General features: G+C 41.5%; 1 protein-coding gene, 1 long non-coding RNA gene and 1 pseudogene across 7 annotated transcripts in view; all 3 read left to right on the forward strand.

Moving 5' to 3' along the window:
• Window positions 1–23,368, forward strand: part of BCL2L13 (BCL2 like 13) — a 148,531-nt gene that overhangs the window by 109,276 nt on the left and 15,887 nt on the right. The gene's annotated exons all lie outside the window — the stretch shown is intronic.
• Window positions 10,346–11,142, forward strand: LOC123653237 (annotated as a pseudogene).
• Window positions 11,849–15,158, forward strand: LOC118728797. The gene is made up of 2 exons (XR_004991004.2): window positions 11,849–12,120; window positions 15,021–15,158. It is a non-coding gene; the product is annotated as an uncharacterized LOC118728797 (long non-coding RNA).

The following is a 23,368-nucleotide window of genomic DNA, read 5'->3' on the forward strand; positions in this document are numbered from 1 at the left end:
GATCTCATGGACTGTTTCCAGATCTTAGCTATTGTAAATTGTGTTGCTATGAACAGGGGGGTGCATATATTCCTTCTGATTGGTATTTCAGGTTTCTTAGGATATATTTCCAGAAGTGGGATCACTGGGTCAAATGGCAATTCCACATTTAAGTTTTGAGGAAACTCCATATTGTTTTCCCTAATGGCTGCAACAGTCAGCATTCCCACCAGCAGTGTGTACTAGGGTTCCCTTTTCTCTACTTTGTTGCCAGCACTTGTTGATTTGTTGATGATAGCCTTTCTGACAATTGTGAGGTGATACCTTGTTGTCATTTTAATTTGCATCCCTCTGATCAGTAACTCTGAGCATTTTGTCATGTTTCTTGGCCATCTGTGTGTCCACTTTGGAGAAGTCTCTATTTAGGTCCTTTGCCCATGTTTTAATTGGATTGTCTTTCTTTTGTTAAGTTGTATGAGTTCCTTATATATTTTGGATATTAACCCTTTACCAGATGTGACATTGCTAAATATGTTCTCCCATACAGTGGGCTCCCTTTTCATTTTGTTGATGGTTTCTTTTGCTTTGCAGAAGCTTTTTATTTTGATATAGTCCTATTTATTTTCTTCTTTTTTTGTCTTTCCCTAGGAGATGTAGCTGTAAACATATTGCTACAAAAGATGTCTGAGCTTTTGCTGCCTGTGGTTTCTTCTAGGACAGTGGTTGGCAAACTCATTAGTCAACAGAGCCAAATATCAACAGTACAACGATTGAAATTTCTTTTGAGAGCCAAATTTTTTAAACTTAAACTTCTTCTAACACCACTTTTTCAAAATAGACTTGTCCAGGTCGTAGTATTTTGTGGAAGAACCACACTCAAGGGGCCAAAGAGCTGCATGTGGCTCGTGAGCTGCGGTTTGCTGACCACGGTTCTAGAATATTTACGGTTTTACAACTTACATGTAAATCTTTTATCCATTTTGAATTTATTCTTGTGTATGCTATAAGTTGGTGATCTTGTTTCATTTTTTCACATGTATGTGTTCAATTTTCCAAATTTCATTTATTGAAGAGACTGCCTTAATTCCATTTTATTTTCTTGCCTACTTTGTCAAATTTTAATAGATCGTAAAGTCTTGGTTCAATTTCTAGGGTATCTGTTCTATTCCATTTACCTATATGCCTGTTTTTGTGCCAATGCCAAGCCGTTTTGATTGCAGTGGCTTTGTAGTATAACTTGATATCTGGTATTGTGATTCCTCAAATTATGTTCTTCTTTCTCAAGATTGCTGCAGCTATTCGGGTCTTTCTGGTTCCAGATAAATTTTTGGAGTATTTGTTCTAGATCTGTTAAATATGCTATTATCATTTTAATAGGGATTGCATTGAATCGGTAGATTGATTTGGGTCATATGGATATTTTAATGATATTAATCCTATTAATCTATATGAACACTGTATTTCCCACCCCACTTATTTACATCTTGCTCTATCTCTTTTTTCAATGTTCTATAGTTTTCCCAGTATACGTTTTTTACTACCTTGGTTAAGTTTATTCCTAAGTATCTTAATACTTTTGTTGAAATGATAAGTGGAATTGTTTATTTTGTTTCTCTTTCTGAGAATTCATTATTGATGTATAAAAAAGCCATCAATTTTGGGGTGTTGATTTTGTATTCTGCTACATTGTCAAATTAATTTATTAAGTCTAGTAGTTTTTTTGTGGAGTCTCTAGAGTTTTCTATGTACAATATTATGTCTTCTGTGAATAATGAGAGTTTTACTTCCTCATTTCCAATTTGGATGCCTTTAATTTCTTCTTGTCTGATCGCTGTGGCCAAGCCTTCCAGTACTATGTTAAATAACAGTGGTGAAAGCATACATCCCTGTCTTGTTCTTGGTTATAGAGGAAATGGTCTTAGTTTTTGTCCATTGAGTATGTTTGTTGTAGTTTTGTCACATATGGCCTTTATTATGTTGAGATATGCCCCCTCTATTCTCACTTTGCTGAGAGATTTTATAATTTGTGCAGGGGTTGGGGGTGTCCCTCAACCCACCCTACACTCTCCTATCTGGGACATCCCTTTCACAATCTGGGACTGCTCACTCATAACCACTTTGCTGAGAGATTTTATAAAAAACTAGAGGCCTGGTGCATGAAATTTGTGTAGGGGGGTGGAGGGTGTCCCTCAATCCAGCCTGCGCTCTCCCATCTGGTACTGCTCACTCCTAACCGCTTACCCGTCTGCCTGCCTGCCTGATTACCCCTAACCATTTCTTCCTGCCAGCCTGATCGCCCCCTAATTGCTCCCCTGCTGGCCTGATTGAACCTAATAGTCTAATCGCCCCCAATTGCCCTCCCCTGCCAGCCTGGTCACCCCCAGCTGTCTTCTCCTGCAGGCCTGATTGCCCCATCAGCCCTCCCTGCAGGCCTGGTTTCCCACAACTGCCTTCCCCTGCAGGCCTGATGTTGCCCCCAACTGTGCTTTCCTGCTGGCCATCTTTGGCAGCCATCTTATGTTGATGTAAGAATGGCCATCTTGTGATGACATCATGTGATGCCACTTAGGCTTTTATTATATAGGATGGATATTAGATTTTGATGAATGCTTCTTCTGCATCAATTGATATGATTGTGTGATCTCTGCGTTTCAGTTTGTAAGTGATATATCACATTTATTGATTTGATGATATTGTACCAGCCTAGCATCCCTGAAATAAATCCCACTTGGGCATGTTGTGTGATCTTTTTAATATATTGCTTGATCTGATTTATTAGTATTTTTGAGGATTTTAGCATCTATGTTCTTTATAGATATTGGCCTATAATTCTTTCTTTGCAGCGTCTTTATCTGGTTTTGGAATTAAGATAATGCTGGCCTCATGAAAAGAGCTTGGATGTGTTCCTTCCTCTTGGATTTTTTTGGAATAGTTTGAGTATATAAGTATTAGTTCTTCTTTGAATGTTTGATAAAACTGCCCTGTCAAACTGTCCAGTCCCAGGTTTTTGTTTGCTGGAAGTTTTTTATTACTGCTTCCACCTCCTCAATTGTTACTACTGTGTTTCCCCGAAAATAAAACATCCTCCAAAAATAAGACCTACAAGTTTCCTTCTGAGTGAAATATAAGGCATCCCCCCAAAAATAAGCCCCCCTCCCCCAGGCTCTGTCTCAGAATGAAAATTAATTTACAAACAAACAAACAAAAAACCTCCCAACTGCACTAAAATCCAGTTCTGGGTGAGACTTTGAATACCCAGACTTATTAGGGGAGAAACTAAAATGTCTGACAGCAGGCAAAACTCGAGAGCAGGCTTCTCTCAGTGGTGTGTGCAGCCACTGCTGTGAGACACTGAGACACAGGGGCCGCTCAGGGCGAGGCTGATGGAAAACCAAGGCTGTCTTATCTACCCTGAGGCTCTGCTCAATCCAATTCTGAGCACAGAAGCTCTCCCAGCATAGACACAGCTGATCCTCACAGCCAACTGGCCTGGAGGTCAACTCCCCAGTGATACTAACAACAATCTAGGCTTAACTACAACAAGATGGCACACACAGCCCACAAAGGGGCATACCAAGAGTGTCCACCTCAGATAACTGGGGAGGCTGAATCATTGGACCCTGCTAGGACACCTACCATGTTTCCCCGAAAATAAAACATCCTCCGAAAATAAAACCTACTTACAGGTTTCCTTCTGAGTGAACTATAAGGCATCCCCCCAAAAATAAGGCCCCCCAGGCTCTGTCTCAGAATGAAAATTAATTTACCGTAAACTGGTCGCTGGGGCCGCCCCGACTGGCGTCTAGCAACCAGTGACATTACGTGGAGTCCTGACGTCACTGCTGTGTGGAGGCGGAGCGGAGGTCGGGTGAGCGGTGAGCAGGGGCGGGAGAGAGGAGGAGGCTTTCGCAGATGCGTGTAGAAGAACAGGAGGATTAGAGCAGACAGGACGCAGCGAAGGTGCTGAGTGCTGGTCTATCTCTGGTGACACTACCTGATGCTCGTGGCCGCCCTCATGATGACTGAAGGTTCTCAGTCAGTGGCAGACCCTGCTCCAGCCCAGATCCAGGCCCCAGCAAGTCCAGAGACAGTCCCCAGGCAGGTCCCAGGGGGTAAATGTCTGATAAAGGGGTAGGGGGAGGTCTGGTGAAGGTGTTCAGTGGCACAGGGGTGGGGGGAGGGGATCACTTAAAATGACACAGGAGGATCAGAGGGGACAATCAAAATGACACAGGAGGATCAAAAGGGGTTACTAAAATGGTAATCCCCCCTCTGATTCTCCTGTGCCATGTTGATTCTTCCCTCTAATCCCCCCCTGTGTCATTTTAAGTGATCCTCCTCCCCCCACCTTGATACCCCTGTTCCCTTTTTTTACCCCTAGAAATGAGCGTAAAAAGAAAAAGCTACTCGGTGGAGTACAAGAAAGGAATCATGGAAGACTCTTGGGGCCAAAATCTTACTGCTTTCTGCAAAGAGAAGATGTTGAGTATCCGATTGGTTCAAAAATGGCGAGCAGAGTATGGTAATCTCATTGAACAAGTGGACAAAGGAAATCCTAAAAAGCGTAAGTGTGGATCAGGTCAGCAACCATTATTTTCCGAGCTGGAAGACCTGATCTGTGAATGGGTTGTTGACAGGAGAGCAGAGGCTTTGGTTGTGAATAGGGCTCAGATTCAAGAATTTGCCCTTGCAATGGCACCACAGTTTGGCATAACCCCTGAAGACTTCAAAGCATCACAACACTGGCTGGATAATTTCCTTCAGCAAAGTGAACTGTCTTTAAGAATATCTTACAGCCGAATCTGGTTTGGCTCAGTGGTAGAGCGTCGGTCTGCGGACTTAAAGGTCCCAGGTTCAATTCCGGTCAAGGGCATGTACCTGGGTTGTGGGCACATCCCCGGTAGTGGGTGTGCAGGAGGCAGCTGGTCGATGTTTCTCTCTCATCGATGTTTCTAGCTCTCTATTTCTCTCCCTTCCTCTCTGTAAAAAATCAATAAAATATATTAAAAAAAAAAAAAAAAAAAAAGGCCAAAGCCGGTTTGGCTCAGCGGTAGAGTGTCGGTCTGCGGACTGAAAGGTCCCAGGTTCGATTCCGGTCAAGGGCATGTACATTGGTTGCGGGCACATCCCCAGTAGGGGGTGTGCAAGAGGCAGCTGGTCGATGTTTCTCTCTCATCGACATTTCTAGCTCTCTATCTCTCTCCCTTCCTCTCTATAAAAAATCAATATATATATGTATAAAGATCTTCAACCTTGTTTAGGTTGGAAGATACTCAAGTTATTAAGCGAGCACTTGCATTCAAATCCTTTATTGATGATGCTGACTTCTTTAAATACAATCTTTCCAACATGATTGCTATGGATGAAATTGCAGTGTTTATGGGCCAATCATCTCAAACAACAATTGAACAGCAGGGTGCCTCCTTAGTGTACATTCCCTCCACTGTTTACAAAAGTGCATGTGTTTCCTGTATTTTGGCAATTCATCTGGATGGCACTAAAATCCCACCTTTAATCATTTCTAAGGGCAAGAAGGAAAAGATTGAATATGCTTTGGGCGTTTTTATTCTTGAAACTGAAAAAGCCTGGTTCGCACAAGCAGTTATAAGGAAGTGGGTCGATTTAATGCTGCTGCTTGTTATGTGAGGGAGCCAAAGAGGTCTGCTAGTCTGTGATGCAGCCAGCACTCACTGTGCTAAAGACATGAAGACATTTCTTCACGGAAGAAAAATAGGTCAGATAATGATTCCTACAGGAAAGACGGCCTATCTCCAGACTCTTGATATTGCAATAAACAAGCCATTCAAAGACAATTTGCGCATGGAAATTAATGACTACATTGAAAATAGAATGGAGAGAAATCAGCGTGGAAACTTTGTGAAACCTAAACTGCAAGAAGTTGTGACTTGGGTGAAGAATTCATGGGAGAAAATCTCTGACAGTTGCATTACAAATGCACTGCGAGCAGGCTACCTTGACAAGAAGTACTCATTTAAAGACAGTGCTATTGCTAAACATGAGAGATTTGGTCCACTGATTCTGAAAGAAATAGAGTCACAAGAAATTCACCAGGAAATTCAGGAATTGGATTGTTATGATGATGTTCCAGAAGATGATGACATGATTGTCATTGAATAAATGAGTAAATTCTTGATACTGTAGGATTCACAGTTTGTCTGGTTTGTGTTGACAACTACCGTACTACCGTACCGTATACAGGTAATAAATTTCCTTTATTTTCATTTAACAATAAATGTGTACCATATTCTTCTTCATGGAAGAATAAGACATCCCCTGAAAATAAGACCTAGTGTATCTTTGGGAGCAAAAATTAATATAAGACACTGTCTTATTTTCAGGGAAGCAGGGTAGCCTATTCAGGTTTTCTGATTCTTCCTGATTCAGTTTTGGGAGATTGTATTTTGCTAGGAATTTTCTCATTTCATCCACATTGTCCATCTTGTTGACATATAATTGTTCATAGTATTTTCTTATAAACCTTTGTATTTCTGTATTGTCAGTATTTTATTGCTTTCATTTCTGATTTTATTTATTTGGGTCCTCTGACTTTGTTTCCTTTTGAGTCTGGCTAACGTCTCATAGATATTGTTTATCCTTTCAAAGAACCAGCTCTTGGTTTCATTTAATGTGTGTGTGTGTGTGTGTGTGTGTGTGTGTGTTTTAGTCTTCATGTAATTTACTTCTGCTTTAATCTTCATTATTTCTTTTCTACTTACTCTGGGCTTTTCTAGTTGTTCTCTTATTAGTTCTTTAAGTTGTAGGATTAAAAGGTTTATTATTAATTTTTTGTGTGTTTTGAGGTAAGCCTGTAGTGGTTTGAATTTCCTCTCAGAACTGCTATAACTGTGTCCCATAAATTTTGGGTTGTTATGTCTTCATTTTTATTTGTTTCCAGAAAGGTTTTTATTTTTTGGTCTCATTGGTAATCCATTCATCCTATATAATAAGGAGGTAATATTGCAAAGTGACCATCACTGCAACACACAAGATGGCCGCCCCCATATGGTCAAAGATGGCTGCCCCCATGTGGACACAAGATGGGGAGGGCAATTGTGGGCGATTAGGTCAGCAGGGGAGGGCAGTTGGGAGGAACCAGATCTGAAAGGGAGGGCAGTTAGGGGTGACCAGGCCAGCAGAGGAGGTCACTTGGGGGGAACCAGACCTGCAGGGGAAGGCAGTTGAGGGGAGACAGGCCTGCAAGGGAGGGGAAAAGCGGGGGGAGAGGGACCAGGCCTGCAGGGGAGGGCAGTTGCGGGGGGAAGGCCTGCAGGGGAGGGAAGTTGGGGGTACCAGGCCTGCAGGGGAGGGCAGTTGGGGACCAGGCCTGAAAGGGAGGGCAGTTAGGGGCAGTTGTGCTGGCATGGGAACAGTTAGGTGTCAGTCAGGTTGACGAGGGGTAAACATTTGTTTATTTTTAGATTCAATTGTTGATAGGTATGTATTTGTTGCATCTTATTGTTCATATTCTTTACCTTTTTCTTTTAACTCTTCTTCCTCTTCTTAAAGAACAACCTTCAGCATTTCATATAATACTGGTTTTGTGGTGGTGAACTCTTTTAGTGTTTTCTTGTCTGTGAAGCTGTTTATCTGATCCTCAATCCTAAATGATAGTTTTGCTGGGTACTGTAACCTTGCTTATATGTCCTTGTTATATTCATCACTTTGAATATTTCTTGCCACTCCCTTCTGGCCTGCATAATTTCTGTTGAGAAATCTGACAGTCCTATGGGAATTCCCTTGTAGATAACTAACTGCTTTTAATATTCTTTCTTTGTCTTTAGCCCGTGGCATTGTATTTATGATGGGTTTTGGTGTGGTCCTCTTTGGAATTCTCTTATTTGGGATTCTCTACATTTCTTGGACTTGTAACTCTATTTCATGAGGTGCCAGAGGCTAAAGCAAACAGCACGTTTTGTGGTTAGTCAAGAGATTGCTAAGAGAGGAAAACCATATACAGACAATGAATACATAAAAAGTTGGTTTATGCCGAAACCAGTTTGGCTCAGCCTGCAGACTGAAAGGTCCCAGGTTTGATTCTGGTCAAGGGCATGCACCTTGGTTGCAGGCATATCCCCATTGGGGGGGTATACAAGAGGCAGCTGATAGATGATTCTCTCTCATTGATGTTTCTAACTCTCTATCTCTCTCTCTTTCTCTCTGTAAAAAATCAATTTTAAAAAAAGTTGTTTTATAAATGCTTCTGGGGAGGGAACCAGGATGGCGGCTGAGTTAAGCTCCTAAGTTGCCGCCTCTTACAACAATTTCAAAACAACAACTAAAATCAGAACAAACATCATCCAAAAACACAGGAAAGGTGACAGAGCGGAAAATCTACAACTAGAAAGAAGGAGAGAGGCTCACGGATCGGATTGGGAGCCGCAAAAAGGAAGTGCAGCCGAATGTCTGGCTGGCAGGAGGGGAAAGGAAGTCCCCGACTGCACTGAACCTTTTCCGACTGTACTGAACCCCAACCCCGGCTGGAACCCTGTGGACACAGGCTCATATGGGTGGGGTCCAGACTGTAGAGAAAGGCACCTGCAGATTCAGAGACTGGGAGACTGGGGGAGCTGGGAGCCGCATCGGGCAGGGTCTATAGTCACACGTGAGTGAGTGCACACAGAGAGGTCTGACTGCGGAGGTTGCCGTGGCCTCTCCATAGCGGAAGGAGTCAGAAGCTCCAGACTACAGAGACCCATCCCAATCCCGGGCGAGCCCCTGGGGCACCTACACTCTTGCACAGGGAATCAGGTCTGTCAGGTGGAAACTCAGGTGAGCACACAAGAGCAGGGCTAACCGGAAGCCAAGACTGTCAGCTCAGCCCTGAGTCTCCACCTTATCCAAGCTGAGCACAGAGGCTTTTTCCAGTTTTGCAAGTCTGATCCTATAAGACTGTCTCCAATACAGAAGATATCCCAGTGTAGACATAGCTGATACCCACATCCAATTGGCCTGAAGGTCAATTCCTCCCAGGGATACCAACAACAATCAAGACTTAACTATAACAAGGCTGTACACGCAGTCCACAAAGGGGAGCACCAAGAGTGTCTACCTCAGGTAACTGGGGAGGCTGTCCCACCAAGCCATATAGGAGACCAAACACACAAAGCCATCCTACCAACTATGGAAAGCAGCGAAAATGCCGAGACAAGGAAATAGATCTTAAACAAAAGAGATGGAGAACAAAAGACTGAATATAGAGTTCAAAACCACAATTATAAGGTTTTTCAAGAATTTCCTAGAAAAGGCCAATAAATGAGACCTTGAGGATATGAAAAGGGATCAACTAGAAATAAAGAATACATTGTCTGAAATTAAAAATATTATACAGAGTCCTAAAAACAGAATGGAAGATCGCAAGAATCAAGTCAAAGATTTGGAACTTAAAGAGCCAGAAGACACTCCTCTGCAGAAGCAAGAAGACAAGAGAATCCAGAAAGTTGAAGATAATGTAAGAAACCTCTGGGACAACTTCAAGCAAACCAACATCAGAATTATGGGGATCCGAGAAGAAGAGAAAGAGCCAGATACCGAAAACATATTGGAAGAAATAGTGACAGAAAACTTCCCCCACCTGGTGAAAGAAATAGACTTACAAGTCCAGGAAGCGCACAGAACCCCAAACAAAAGGAATTCAAAGAGGACCACACCAAGATACATCATAATTAAAATTCCAAGAGCGAAAGACAAAGAGAGAATATTAAAAGCAGCAAGAGAAAAACAGTTAATTACCTACAAGGGAGCACCCACACGATTGTCAGCTGATTTCTCAACAGAAACCATGCAGGCCAGACAGGAATGACAAGAAATATTCAAGGCGATGAATAGCAAGAACCTACAGCCAAAATTACTCTATCCAGCAAAGCTACCACTCAGAATCGAAGGCCAGATAAAGAGCTTCACAAATAAAAAAAAGCTAAAGGAGTTCATCACTGCCAAACCAGAATCATATGAATTGCTGAAGGGGGTTCTTTAGAAAGAGGAAGAAGATAAAGATAAAAATTAAGAACAACAAATACATAACTATCAACAAGTGAATCTAAAAATCCAAGGGAATTAAAAAATCTGATGAACAATATTAACTGGTGAATATAATAGAATTAGAGGTATGGAAGGAGAGTGAACTGACGATTCTTGGGGAAAAGGGGAGTGGGGGGTGTGGGAAGAGACTGAACATAAACTGTGCACCTATGGATGAGGACAGTGGGGGTGGAGAAAGGGCAGAGGGTGGCTTGGGAACCTGGTGGAGGGGAACAATGGAGGGGGGGGGAAATGAGGAACATTTGTAATAATATGAACAATAAAGATTTATTTAAAATAAATAATAAATAAACAAATAAATAAATAAATGCATCTGAAGAGCTATTTTGGGATTTTAAGAACAAAGCAGATATTCTAAAAAAAAAAAACAAACATTAAAGAGTTACCATTGTATGCTAAAACAGTGGAAGATAGAACAGCCAAAATGTCTTCGAATATAACCTACCAGCATGTCAAAGATCTTAAATTGTTTTCAGCTTTATCAATAGCAGTTGACAATTCTTGTGACATAAACGATACAGCACAAGTTTTACTTTTTGTACAATTTATTTTATCAGTAGGTCTTAAAGAAGAACTTTTAGGATTATTGCCACTCAAAGGTCAAACACGTGGAGAGGATATAGCAAAAGCTGTAATTGAGTGCATTGAAAAACATCATATTCCACTCAATAACATTGTCTCAATTTCAACAGATAGGGTGAAAAAGTATGGGCGTAAGAAATCGGTTTGTTGCTATTTTGAAAGAAAAAATTAATCACGAGATGCTTGCCATTGCATCATTTATCAAGAAGCACTTTGTGTGCAGACATTTCCAGAAGAAATTTGCAAAGTTATGGAATTGGTGATTAACATTATCAACTCCATTATAGCTAAAGCTCTTAATCATTGCCAATTTAACGAATTTTTAGTTGAAATGGAGAGTACGCAGATCTGCTGCTGCATAACAAGGTACGTTGGTTATCAAGAAGAAATGTTTCCCTTCCTCATTAACAGAAATAAAAGCACTTCTCCTTGAGAAGGGTGTTCACTATTCAGAACTAACGATCAGTGGATCCAAAAATTTTATTTCATGGTAGATGTTATGTCTCATCTAAATCAGCCTAATCATAAACTACCCCAAAGGAAACACAATTTTTTTCGATGTTAGAAGAAGTTATTTCATTCAAAAACAAATTATTTTTACTCAAGATTTTGAAAGAGAAACTTTGATTTACTTTCTAAGCCTATTGAAACATCACCAAGAAAATAATTCTGATATTGACATTTGCTATTTCAAAACAACACCTTTAATTATGAGGGAAGCTTTCCTCAACAGGTTTCAGGAATTCAGAAACAGCAAGGCGACGTTAGCCTTGGTTAAAAAACCTCTTGATGTTACTGTAACGGAATTAAAATTTTCTACCTTTAATATTGACATTGGCAACTTTGAAAAGCAATTGCTGGATTTAAAAAACAAAGAATTGTGGAGCTTGAAATTTGAACGTCTTTGTGCTGATTTTAGAAATATTGGAGAAAAACAAAGTGAACTTAGTTCACAGCACAGTGGTCTGCTTTGAAAGCCCTGGAAAAGGAAGACTTTTAACACCTGGAATAGTATTCCTGACTCATATAAATCAACTGAAAAAACTAACGTTTGCTGTTCTTTCCTTATTCGGGTCTACATATTTATGGGAACAATCATTTTCAAGCATGATCCTTCTCAAGAGTAAATTGAGAAGTTGTCTTATTGATGAGAACCTGGAATGGTGCCTAAAAAAACAACATACAAACCTGACTTCCCAAACTTTCCAGGAGATGCAAACACATTAGTGTTTGTCAGTCATTGTCATGATTTAATTTTATGGATATTGTAAGGTAAATTGTAAGGAATTTAATTTTATCAATAAATAATTAAGTATGATAGCAAATTTTATTCAAGGTTTATTTTAATTAGGACTTAGAACTTTAAGAAAGTTTATTAAGTTAATTTTAGGGAACATTGTGGATGAAAGAAGATGTAGTGTCGAGGATTGAGAAAGGTATGTTGAGATGGTTTGGACATACAGAGAGGATGAACGAAAGGAGATAGACGAAACAAGTACCGTATTTTTCGGACCATAAGACGCTCCGGACCATAAGACGCACCAGTTTTTAGAGAAGGGAAATGAAGAAAAAAAGATTCTGAAACAAATAGTGTCCTAAAATATTTTATGTGCATTAAAACCCAACATCACAGTCATAAACACATGTAATCAACCCTGTAAAGCACACATATCAAACACAAGTCCCGCGGGCCAAATCCGGCCCGCCAGGCCTTGCAATGTGGCCCGCACCGTGCTGTCATCACTGCACTCCGCTGCGTTCCATCACAATGATGCGCGGTGACATAGGAGGCTTGTGATCTCGCCGGCCGCCTCGCCGGCCGCCGTACTTGCTATCTATTACGCATGCGCATAGATAACAAGTCACGCGAGATTCAGGAGGCGTGACCTATAGTCCGGCATCCGATGTGGTTGTGCGGGTGGCAGAGCAGAGGAGAGAGTGAGTGTGCGGGCATAAAAAATACACAGCAGAAGCTGCCAGTTCCTGGCATAAAGTGCAGGCATAAAAATCGCAACAGAATCTGCTCTCTGTACCCAGCCAGGCATTTATTGACTGACTTTTTTTTTTTCTCCACTCCATCTGCCAAATCAAGCTATCCCTGTGCAGTTTTCAACTTTTTCCTTCTAACGCAGATTTCCAATAAACTATATCTTTTACTGCCAATATTGATCCCAAAATGTCCAGGAAAAGAAAAGTTGACGGTGAAAGCAGACAATTTAATGACAAATGGGAAAATGAATACATGTTTGTGCTTAGAGAGGGCAAACCAGTGTGTATATTGTGTTATGAGACAGTGTCGGTGATGAAAGAGTACAATATACGTCGTCATTTTGACACCAAACATAATGTTAAGTATGGCAAATATACTTTGGAAGAAAAGCATAAAATTGTTAAAGAACTAAAAGGCAAACTACAATCACAGCAGCAAATGTTTACAAAGGCTACAGTGAAAAATGATGCTGCAGTGAAAGCAAGCTTTATAGTGGCTGAAGAAATTGCCCGTACTTCAAGGTGTTTTTCAGAGGGTGCCTTTTTGAAGCAATGCATGCTAAAAGTGTGTGAGCAAGTATGCCCAGACCAGATACAGAGTTTTCAAAATGTCAGTTTGTCAAGAAACACCATTGCAGATAGAGTTCAAGAACTCTCAGGAAATCTATCATCACAGCTGGCCCAACAGGCATGCAGTTATCTCGCTTTTTCACTTGCTATCGATGAAAGCACAGACAACACTGATACAGCGCAGCTGTCCATCTTTATACGTGCTACGAAGACTGACCTCTCTGTCACTGAGGAACTTTTGGATGTAGCTGCCATGCATGGGACGACGACTGGTAGAGATATATTTGAGGCTGTGGAGAAATCTATAAATAATTTTAAATTACCCTGGGAAAAGTTGGTGGGGCTAACTACCGATGGCGCACCTTCAATGTGCGGAGAAAAGAAAGACTTGGTTGGACTAATGAAGGAAAGAATGCAAAAAAGTCACTGCCACACACCCTTGATTACTTATCATTGCATTATCCACCAAGAGGCTATGTGTGGAAAAGTTCTGGACATGAATGACATAATGACCACAGTCATTAAAACTATTAACTTATACGGGCACGTGGCCTGAATCATCGCCAGTTCCAGCAGTTTTTACAGGAGGTGGGTGCAGAGCATGGAGACGTGCCATACCACACAGAAGTAAGATGGCTGAGCAAGAGCGCAGTCCTCAAAAGATTTTTTGAACTCAGAGAACAAATTGCTCTTTTCATGGAAAGTAAAGGAAAGCCCTTGCCTGAACTGTCGGATCCCGCCTGGCTATGTGATTTTGCTATGATGTGTGACATATGCGAGCATCTCGCCCAACTGAATCTGAAGCTGCAGGGACGCAAACAAGTCATCACGAAGATGTCTGACATGATCACAGCATTCCAGCGTAAACTTCAACTATGGAAGTCCCAACTGGAACAGGACAATCTTGCCCACTTTCCCGTTTGTTTGAGTATCTCAACCACTATTTCTGGTACTTTTCCTTGCAGTCGGCTGGCTACCAAAGTTAGCCGTTTACTAAGTGAATTTGAGCGGCGCTTCTCTGACTTTAGAACACAGCACTCAGGCTTTGACATCTTTGCCAATCCTTTTATAGTTGATGTCAACAATGTGCCCCATCACCTTCAGATGGAGATAATCGAGCTTCAGTCTGACAGTGGCCTGAAATCAAGGTTTCAGGATGTTGAAATTGAGGACTTCTACCCTCTACTGCCCCCTGACTCAATGCCAGAGCTCCGACTTCATGCTGCCCATATTCTATCCATGTTCGGGAGCACCTATCTTTGTGAACAGATGTTTTCAATAATGAATCTGAACAAAACAAGCACAGATCACGCATTACCGATGACAACCTCCATGCTGTTTTGCGGGTTGCTACAGCCCAAGAAATAAAACCGAACATTGACTCATTGATCCTGGGAAAACGGTGTAAGACATCTAGCCAGAAAACAAAACAATGAGCATTTTAGGTACATTCCAATATTACTGTTTTGCTTGATAGCATGTGAGTTGGTTAATAGCACTGTTAAGGAATAGATTGTTCCACTCATTTTAAATTCACATTTCTGGTTAACATTGTCAGTTTATGACTGTTCAGTAAACCATTTGGCCTGCGATTTAGGCTGGATTTTAGATTTTGGCCCCTTCTCTGAGTTCGACACCCCTGCTGTAAAGTAAACAGCAGCATTTAGAACCATTTTAGAGCCGGGCAAGCACACAGAGACCACACAGAGCCAGGCAAGTAAAAAAACTTTTTTTTAAAGGTATATGTGTAGGCTATATTTGGACCATAAGACGCAGGGACTATCCTCCACTTCTGGGGGGAAAAAGTGCGTCTTATGGTCCGAAAAATATGGTATACATAGCGAGTGTGGATGGGAGATTGGAAGGGGTCGACCTCAGTGAACATACCTCAATCAGATTGAGGATGTTTTTAGCAAAGGCCAGCTTAGGAGTAGCCTAATTAAGTTAGTAACAATGTACCTACCTATATAGTTTAAGTTTAAAAATGTTGGCTCTCAAAAGAAATTTCAATTGTTGTACTGCTGATATTTGGCTCTGTTGACTAATGAGTTTGCCTACCACTGGTTTAGGTGATTATATCATCCCAAATGTTTGTGTGCTTGCAATGGTCATGCCCATCCTGACCAACCATCTCTGACCCCAGGTGTGATTAACAGGAAAGTACCTTTCCTATGTCACCCCAATTTTACTGGCATGAGTCTGTGTTCCCTTTGTTGGATCCCTATGGAATGTAAAATGGCAGTTTCCTGGTGAAGCTGCCCAAATGACATGGCTATAATGGCCTTTCCTTTGCCTTTTTTTAAATTAACTAGCTAATTACAACAGTATAAGACTAACTTCTCTGTCTCACAAAAATGATGCAACAGTGTTTTTTAAAAATAATACATTTCATGTGTGTCTGTAACAATTTTTTCCTTCTTCTTAAGTCTGAAATTTCCTTTGAATTTTAATTGTGACTTATTTGCCTTGCAGCACAGTTAGGGCACACACTCCATTAGAGGGGAGGAGTACTATGATTCTCCCTTAGAGAACTTAGTAGGGGATATAATACAGTGTCAACCAATGGTTGTTGGCACCAATTCAACACCAACAGAAATCTCCAATTTGGAGTGCAGTGAAGGAGAAAACTTTACTAAGTGCAATACACTCAATTGTGATTACAGCACAGCTGTGAACACAGTGTGGCTATGAGGCAGCCCTGTGGCCAGGCCCCTCTCCAACTAAACAGTTCTGCTCTGCTCCATTCTGTGCCTGTCTACTGTAGCCTGTTCTGGTCTGCTTTACTCTGCTCTAGTGAGACATCTTCGGTATTTCAGTTTAGCCAAGGAAATGAAATCTTCAGGCTCCAATAGAAAGGGAAAGTGTATTTTCCAGTAAGGAAGTTGGCTTATATAGACAGAAATTCCCACCCCTGGTCCCTGATTGAAATATAGTCCATATGTGTAGGGTATAGAAATGAAAAAGAGCTGTAACTATCACTGCCTGAGAAAATAAAAACAGTGGGTGTTTTATACCCAGAGCTTCTTTAATATCAAGAACTTTTTTTATATCCAAAGATGGGACCAATTTTCCTATCATTCAAGCATTTGTTGAGCACTCTTATTTGCTTGCCGTACGTTGGGCATTACAAGGGGGATAATAAAAAAGTGTAAATCGTTTCTTCTTCCCTTGAGCTATTTATAATGTAGTTGGGAAGATTACTAATACTTAGGGAAAAATTACTGAGAATATGGTACAAATGTATAATTATAGTATTAAATACTTTTTGTGGCCTGGACTCATAGCTGTAAGTTCAGGAGAAATAAGAGTGGTTGGATTTATTCCACAGGAGATGGAATTTAAGCCAGACCCTGATAGATCCAGATGGGGAGGCCTAATTAGGATCCCTGTATATGTTTCAGGGAATCTGTAATTTCACCTAAAATGGTATGCTGCTTTGTATGAATACACAGTTTTAAGGAAGAAGTTCATACCTTTTGTTTTATTTGCAGGACATTTTTTTGTCTCCCAAAATGTTAACACCAGTGTCTATATGAATAAGAAATTTAGTATAGCACTTATAGGGGACAATGAATAACCTCACCAAGATAAGCATTCCCTCTTATATGGGGAACCTAATACAAGGTCAAGACAAATTTGAGCTACGTGATAGCTGTAGGGAGTAGAAAGGAAATATTGGCTTTACCTGTTCTAACACCATTCACTGTAATGCAACCATTTTAAAATGTTTATATTTGGCTTCTTAGGAAAATATTCAATGTGCTCAAGAAGAAATAATATCAAGAGTGGGACAAAAATAGTGTTATAGTTTCCTGACTTGTGTGGCTCAGTGGTTGAGCATTGACCTATGAACCAGGCAGTCAGTGTTTGATTCCATGACAGGGCACATCCTTGGGTTGTGGACTTGATCCCCAGTAGCGGGGAGTACAGGAGGCAACCAATCTATAATTCTTATCATTGATCTCTCCCTCTCCCTCTCCCTCTCTGACATCAATAAAAAAATATTTCTATTTAAAAAAGTAGGTTGACAGTTGTTTGTATGGAAAACAATCCTATCTTATAAAGAGGGAATATGCAGCAAAAACTGGTTTGGCTCAGTAGATAGAGTGTTGGTCTGTGAACTGAAAGTTCCCAGGTTCAATTCCGATCAAGGGTATGTACCTTGGTTGCAGGCATATCCCCATTGGGCAGTGTGCAGGAGGCAGCTGATTGATGTTTCTCTCTCATGGATGTTTCTGGCTCTCTCTCTCTCTCTCCTTTCATCTCTGTAAAAAAGTCAATAAAATATTTTTAAAAGGGAATATGCAAATTGACCATCACTCCACAACAAAGATAGCAGCACCCACAGCCAATAAGGAGGGGATATGCAAATCGAGGTCCACTCCATGACAAAGATGACAGCGGCCAGGCTGGGACACTTGCATCATTGCTATGGCGACGATGCAGGCATTCTATTCCATCCCGCATGTGAAGGGCCTGTGGGCAGCATGGAGGCCCAGAGTGGCTGGCTTGGTGGACCCCATCCTGGCCACTCCAGGCAGTGCGTGCAGATCCTCTGGGCTGCAGAGAGCCTCTGGGTGGGGGAGGTGGGCCTGCATAGGGCAGCCTGTACTCCCCACATGGTGACAGCGGCAGCCATGAGTGTGCCAAGTGGATCCTGCGGGCTGAGCTGAAATAGTGCCTGCAGACCATCAGCACCAAGGAGTGGCTGTGCAAGTCCTACTCCTGGCACAGAAGGTACATGATCACAGGGATAGCTACCATGGTGAGCCAGATTGACATCCTCCTGGCTGAACCATAGAGGTTTGCAAATCTGTGCAGCCACAGGCCTCCAGTGCATTCACCATCTCCTCACCACCTGGCACTCCTGGTGTAAACGTCCTCTAGTGCACTGTCACCCATGTGCTCCTGCAACAGTTCCAGACTATGGTGCATGCAAGTCCCCCTCACTGCCCTTCTGCTGCACTTTCATCAACGCATGCCTACGTACCCACAGGATGTGTGCACATCCCCTCCAGCAAGTTCTCATCCTTTGAGGGTGTCCGGGTGTTCTGGGTAGTGAGGGTGGGCGCCTGTGAGATGACAGTGAGAGGGTGGAGTGGTGATGCCCTGCTCCCGTGGAGGCCAGTGCAGTGATGAGATCACCTCCATGGGGCTAATGCAGGTGCTGAGGTGGGAGCAGGTGCGGACAACACACGTGGTGGGCACTGGCAGCCCTCGCTGAGGTGCCTTCAGTCAGCGTTCAAGATCAGGACCCAGAGGAGGCGAGGAGTTCCGTCCTCTCAGTGAAACGGTGGGATAGTCAGGGTGACTGCAGGGGAGGAATGTGCACTTTGGATGGTGGCACCCATGAGCGAAGGCTGCCCTAACAGCCTCACTCACTTGGGGCCTAGTGCGCTCCTGCCGGGCAGCACGTGCTTTTCCGAGTTAATGAGAGAAAACATTGATTCTCCCACCTCTCACAAAGGTGGGAAGACATGTAGGGAGTGAGCAAGGTTCCTTATCTGGGGGTTCCAAATCTGCCATTTCCTTTCACCACTGATTGGAGATATACAGGGTGTCCCCCAAAATGTATACACACTTTGAATACCTACTAATTCCAATGGGTTTAAGCATGAGAAGAAAGAAACAACAATGGAGCTGTCATTTGTTAAAAGTGCAGCCACAAACTGGAAGGTGGACATTTCCCAAGGGGTCCCGGATTGGAGAGGGTACAGGCCAGACTAAGGGACCCCCTCCCTACCCAGTGCACAAATTTTGTCCTCTGGGTGTCTAGTACAATAATAATAGAAGAATAAACTTTCACATATAACCATAAACCTACTTTTGTCCTACCTTGTTATTTTAAGTATTGTATGACTTTACCCGCTTGCCTATTTTTTTTTTTTTACTTCTTTTTATAAAGAATTGATTTTAAAGGAGGAAGAGAGAGAGAGAGAGAGAGAGAGAGAGAGAGAGAGAGAGAGAGAGAGAGAGAGAGAGAGAGAGAGAAGGAGAGGGAGAGAGAAAGAGAGGGAGAGAGAGGGAGAGAGAGAAACATCTATATATTGATCGGTTGCCTCCCATATATGCCTGATTGGGGATGGAACCTGCAACCTAGGTATGTGCCTTGGTGGAGAATCAAACCTGCAACCTACTGGTGCATGGGATGACTCTCCAACCAATTGAACTACACTAGCCAGGGCTATCCCCTTCTTTTAACTGAAGGAGTAAGATAATCAGAGATAGATTATCTGCTCTTTTATAAAATTTATAAGCTGCTCTTTTATAAAATTCAAATTTAGTCTTTTTCTAATGGCTGGGTGCTTCTGCTTAGATTTTTCTCTTCTGTCCTAAGGGTTATTGATAACCTAAGGGTTGCCATATTTGGGGGTATGGGTGAGTTGAGTTTATTTTTTGGTAGAACAAAGATCTTTGCCAGATGCAGCAAGATTAGAGGGAAACACTCACCTTCTATGAGATAGAGGTATATCCTTGTTTACTAAGTGTACTGGTTAATAATGGCAGATTTTATAATCAAAGAAAACAGGTTAATTTCAAGAGAAACACCAGAAGTGTTTTATTAAAAGTAATTCCATCGCTAGCTACACATTTCCCCTATTTTCAGGTAAGTTGTGGATACCATCCCAATAGAACTTTTTTTGTTTTGAGGCAAACCATTCAGAGACCCAATTTTCTACTTCTTCGTATGTTTTGAAGTGCTGCTCAGAAAGTGCATGTGCCATCTATTGGTACAAGTGGTAATCTGAAGGAGCAAGGTCTGGTGAATACAGTGGATGGGTTAATACTTCCCAGGCCAAGATCTTTTAACATGTCTTTAACTGGTTTTGAAGTGTGTGATGGTGTGTCATCATGAAGCAAAATTACTTTGCCATATTCTCTGGCACATTCTGGCTGTTTCATGACCAAAGCGTGGTTCACATTGATTATTTGTTTTTGATAGCAATCAGTATTAATGGTTTCACCTGGTTTTAGAAGCTCATAATACACTACACCTTCCCGATCCCAACAAATGCAGGGTATTGTCTTCTTTCTGAATCAATTTGGTCTTGCAATCGATATTGATGGTTGACCTGGATTAATCCACAATTTTATGCATTTGGGATTCTCTAAATAAATCCACTTTTCATGGCCAGTCACAATTCAATGCAAAAAAGACTTTCTTTTGTGCCGTTGAAGCAACATTTTACTGATGACTTTTTGGTTTTCTATTTGTCTTTCGTTCAGTTGATGAGGCACCCATTTTCCTTCCTTTAAATTTTTCCCATTCCTTGTAAATGATCACAAATTATTTAATCTTTCTGCAAGTTGTTTTTGAGTTTGTCACACATCTTCATTCAATAATGTTTGTAATTGTTGGTCTTCAAACTTTTTCGGTTGTCCTGGATGTTCTTTTGCATTGAAATCATCACTTTTAAGGCATGTAAACCAGCGTTCACAAGTATCTTGAGATGGAGCATGTTCATCATAAGCTTCCCAAAGTATTCAGCAGTACTTTTCTTCAAAATGAAGTAATGAATTAAAACTTCTTTAAAAAAAATTCTATATATATATATGTGTGTGTGTGTATATATATATATATATATATATATATATATATATATATATATATTATTGATTTTTTTACAGAGAGGAAAGGTTAGAGATAGTTAGAAACATCAATGAGAGAGAAACATCGATCAGCTGCCTCCTGCACACCCCCCACTGAGGATGTGTCCACAACCAATGTACATGCCCTTGACTGAAATTGAACCTGGGACCCCTCAGTCTGCAGACCAACACTCTATCCACTGAGCCCAACCAGTTTCGGCTGAATTATAATTTCTTGCAAATGTTCTTTTTTTGGCATGAAATTCAACATTTTTGTTTGTTTGTTTTTTAATATATTTTATTGATTTTTTTACAGAGAGGAAGGGAGAGAGAGAGTTAAAAACGTCGATGAGAGAGCCATCGATCAGCTGCCTCTTGCACGCCCCCTACTGGGGATGTGCCCTTGACCGGAATCGAACCCAGGATCCTTCAGTCCACAGGCTGATGCTCTATCCACTAAGCCAAACTGGTTTCGGCGAAATTCAACATTTTTACTTGCAAAAATATCTATAATGTTATACCTCCTGAAAATTTGACATATGAAGTTTTGAAGCTTGCTGTCAATACAATAAAATAGCATACATATCAAATTGAATATATATCAACATATGTGTAACTTCACCTTTTGAAAAAAATCCTCATTATTAACCAGTACACCTGTATATCCAGACTAGAGGCCCGATGCAAGAGATTCATGCAAGAGTAGGCCTTCCTTCCCACTGGCTTCCCTCTGGCACCTAAGACCAGGGCTTCCCTCCAGCTGCCCCAGGCACCCACGAACTGGGCTTACCTTGTAGCCTCGGCTTTGTCTGAAAAGACCTCCGGTCTAACTAGCATATTACACTTTTATTATTATAAATAGGCCTTTTGCTTTCCATGCATTGGCATCATGCTTGACCTTTTCTACTTCTCTACCTTTATCTTTCTATATTCCTCATCTTATGCTTTGGAATACCGAAGAACTTGTAGTTGCCTGGATATGCTATGATACTGCTTAGCACTGTGATTTTATTTACACTTTTCTGCTGCTTCTTTCTCATTTATTTGGTCCAGCAATTCTTATTTTTTAAGATGCAGCTTAGATGTTCTCTCTTCTAAGAAGCCTTTTTCGATTCCCCAAATAAGCTTTTCTCTTTGATGCTCCTAGAGCACATGTGTCAGACACAAGGCCCGCGGGCCAAATCCGTCCCGCCAGGCCTTGCAATGTGGCCCGCACCGCGCTGTCATCACTGCACTCCGCTGCGTTTCCATCACAATGACAGTTTATGACTGTTCAGTAAACCATTCGGCCCGCGATTTAGGCTGGATTTTAGATTTTGGCCCCTTCTCTGATTGAGTTCGACACCCCTATCCTAGAGTATTCTATGTTTATCTTCTTAACTAGGTTTTAAACTATATTTGAAATTCTTTAAGGGCAGAGATGAGACTGTTTTATCACTCGCATGCACATAGCATAGTTCCCAGCAGTAAAAAACAACTACTTCAGGAATAAGAGGAATCCAGTATGACTCCTAGGTTTTTTGTTTAGCTGGATGCAAAGTGGTACTTTTTATCTCCAAATAGGATTACAGGTTCAAGAAGACAGGAAGTCTTCTTGCTTGTTTAGCTCAGTGGATAGAGTATTGGCCTGGGGACTAAAGGTCCTAGGTTCAATTCCCATCAAGGGCACAAGCCTGGGTTCTGGGCTTGATCCCCAGTAGGGGGCATGCAAAAGGCAGCCGATCATTGATTCTCTCTCATCATTGATTTTTCTAACTCTCCCTCTTCCTTCTCTGAAATCAATAATAAATGAATAAATAAATAAAGAAGAAAGCCACAAGATTTTTTTATTGGCTTATGGGTGGTAAGTATTGCAAGGACAAGAATTACTTCCCTAAGAAGCAACTTTCAATCAATTTTGGACAGGATTCAGTGGATACACAACCTAGCCTTTTCTCCTCTTGGTGTAAAATTCCAAGGGTTACCTTCTCATGCCTCACCTGATGCTCTGTATAGCAATCAAAAGTTAGGTGCCTATTTTTCAGTTATTGTCATAACTATAGTTCTTGACACAGTGACCGGCCCATAGTAAGTGCTGATTAAATTGTGACTGCCCGCTCTCATCCAAGGAGCAGCAGCTGTTCACAGCCCACTCTAGTCTGAGGAGCAGTATCCGCAAAAGCACCCTACTCACTACTGTGAGCAGCCACATGAATAGCACCCACCCAAGGAGCCACTGCAAACTGAGGATCAGCCACTGCCATGACTGCCCAGGAAACAGCCACTACCCAAGTAGCCACTGCCATCCAAGAAGCAGCCCCCACATGACTTGACACCTAGATCCTTTGGTGAGAACAAAGACAAAGAAATGCCCCCAAGGAAAGAAAAGGAGGAATCACTAGAAAAGGAGCTAAGTGAAACAGAGCATGCAGTGTCAGAAAAACAATTCAAAATAAGGGTCATACAGTTCATAAACCGGATGGATGAGAAAATCAACAACTTATGTAAGAATCAAGAGGAAATAAAGAGTGATATAACTACAATAAAAAAAAACAACACTATGGAAGCTTCAACACTAGAGTAGAAGCGGAGGACCAAATTAGCCAATTACAAGACAGGG

This window comes from Pipistrellus kuhlii, unplaced genomic scaffold (genome assembly GCF_014108245.1).
Source record: "Pipistrellus kuhlii isolate mPipKuh1 unplaced genomic scaffold, mPipKuh1.p scaffold_m20_p_3, whole genome shotgun sequence".
Classification (NCBI taxonomy): Eukaryota; Metazoa; Chordata; class Mammalia; order Chiroptera; family Vespertilionidae; genus Pipistrellus; species Pipistrellus kuhlii.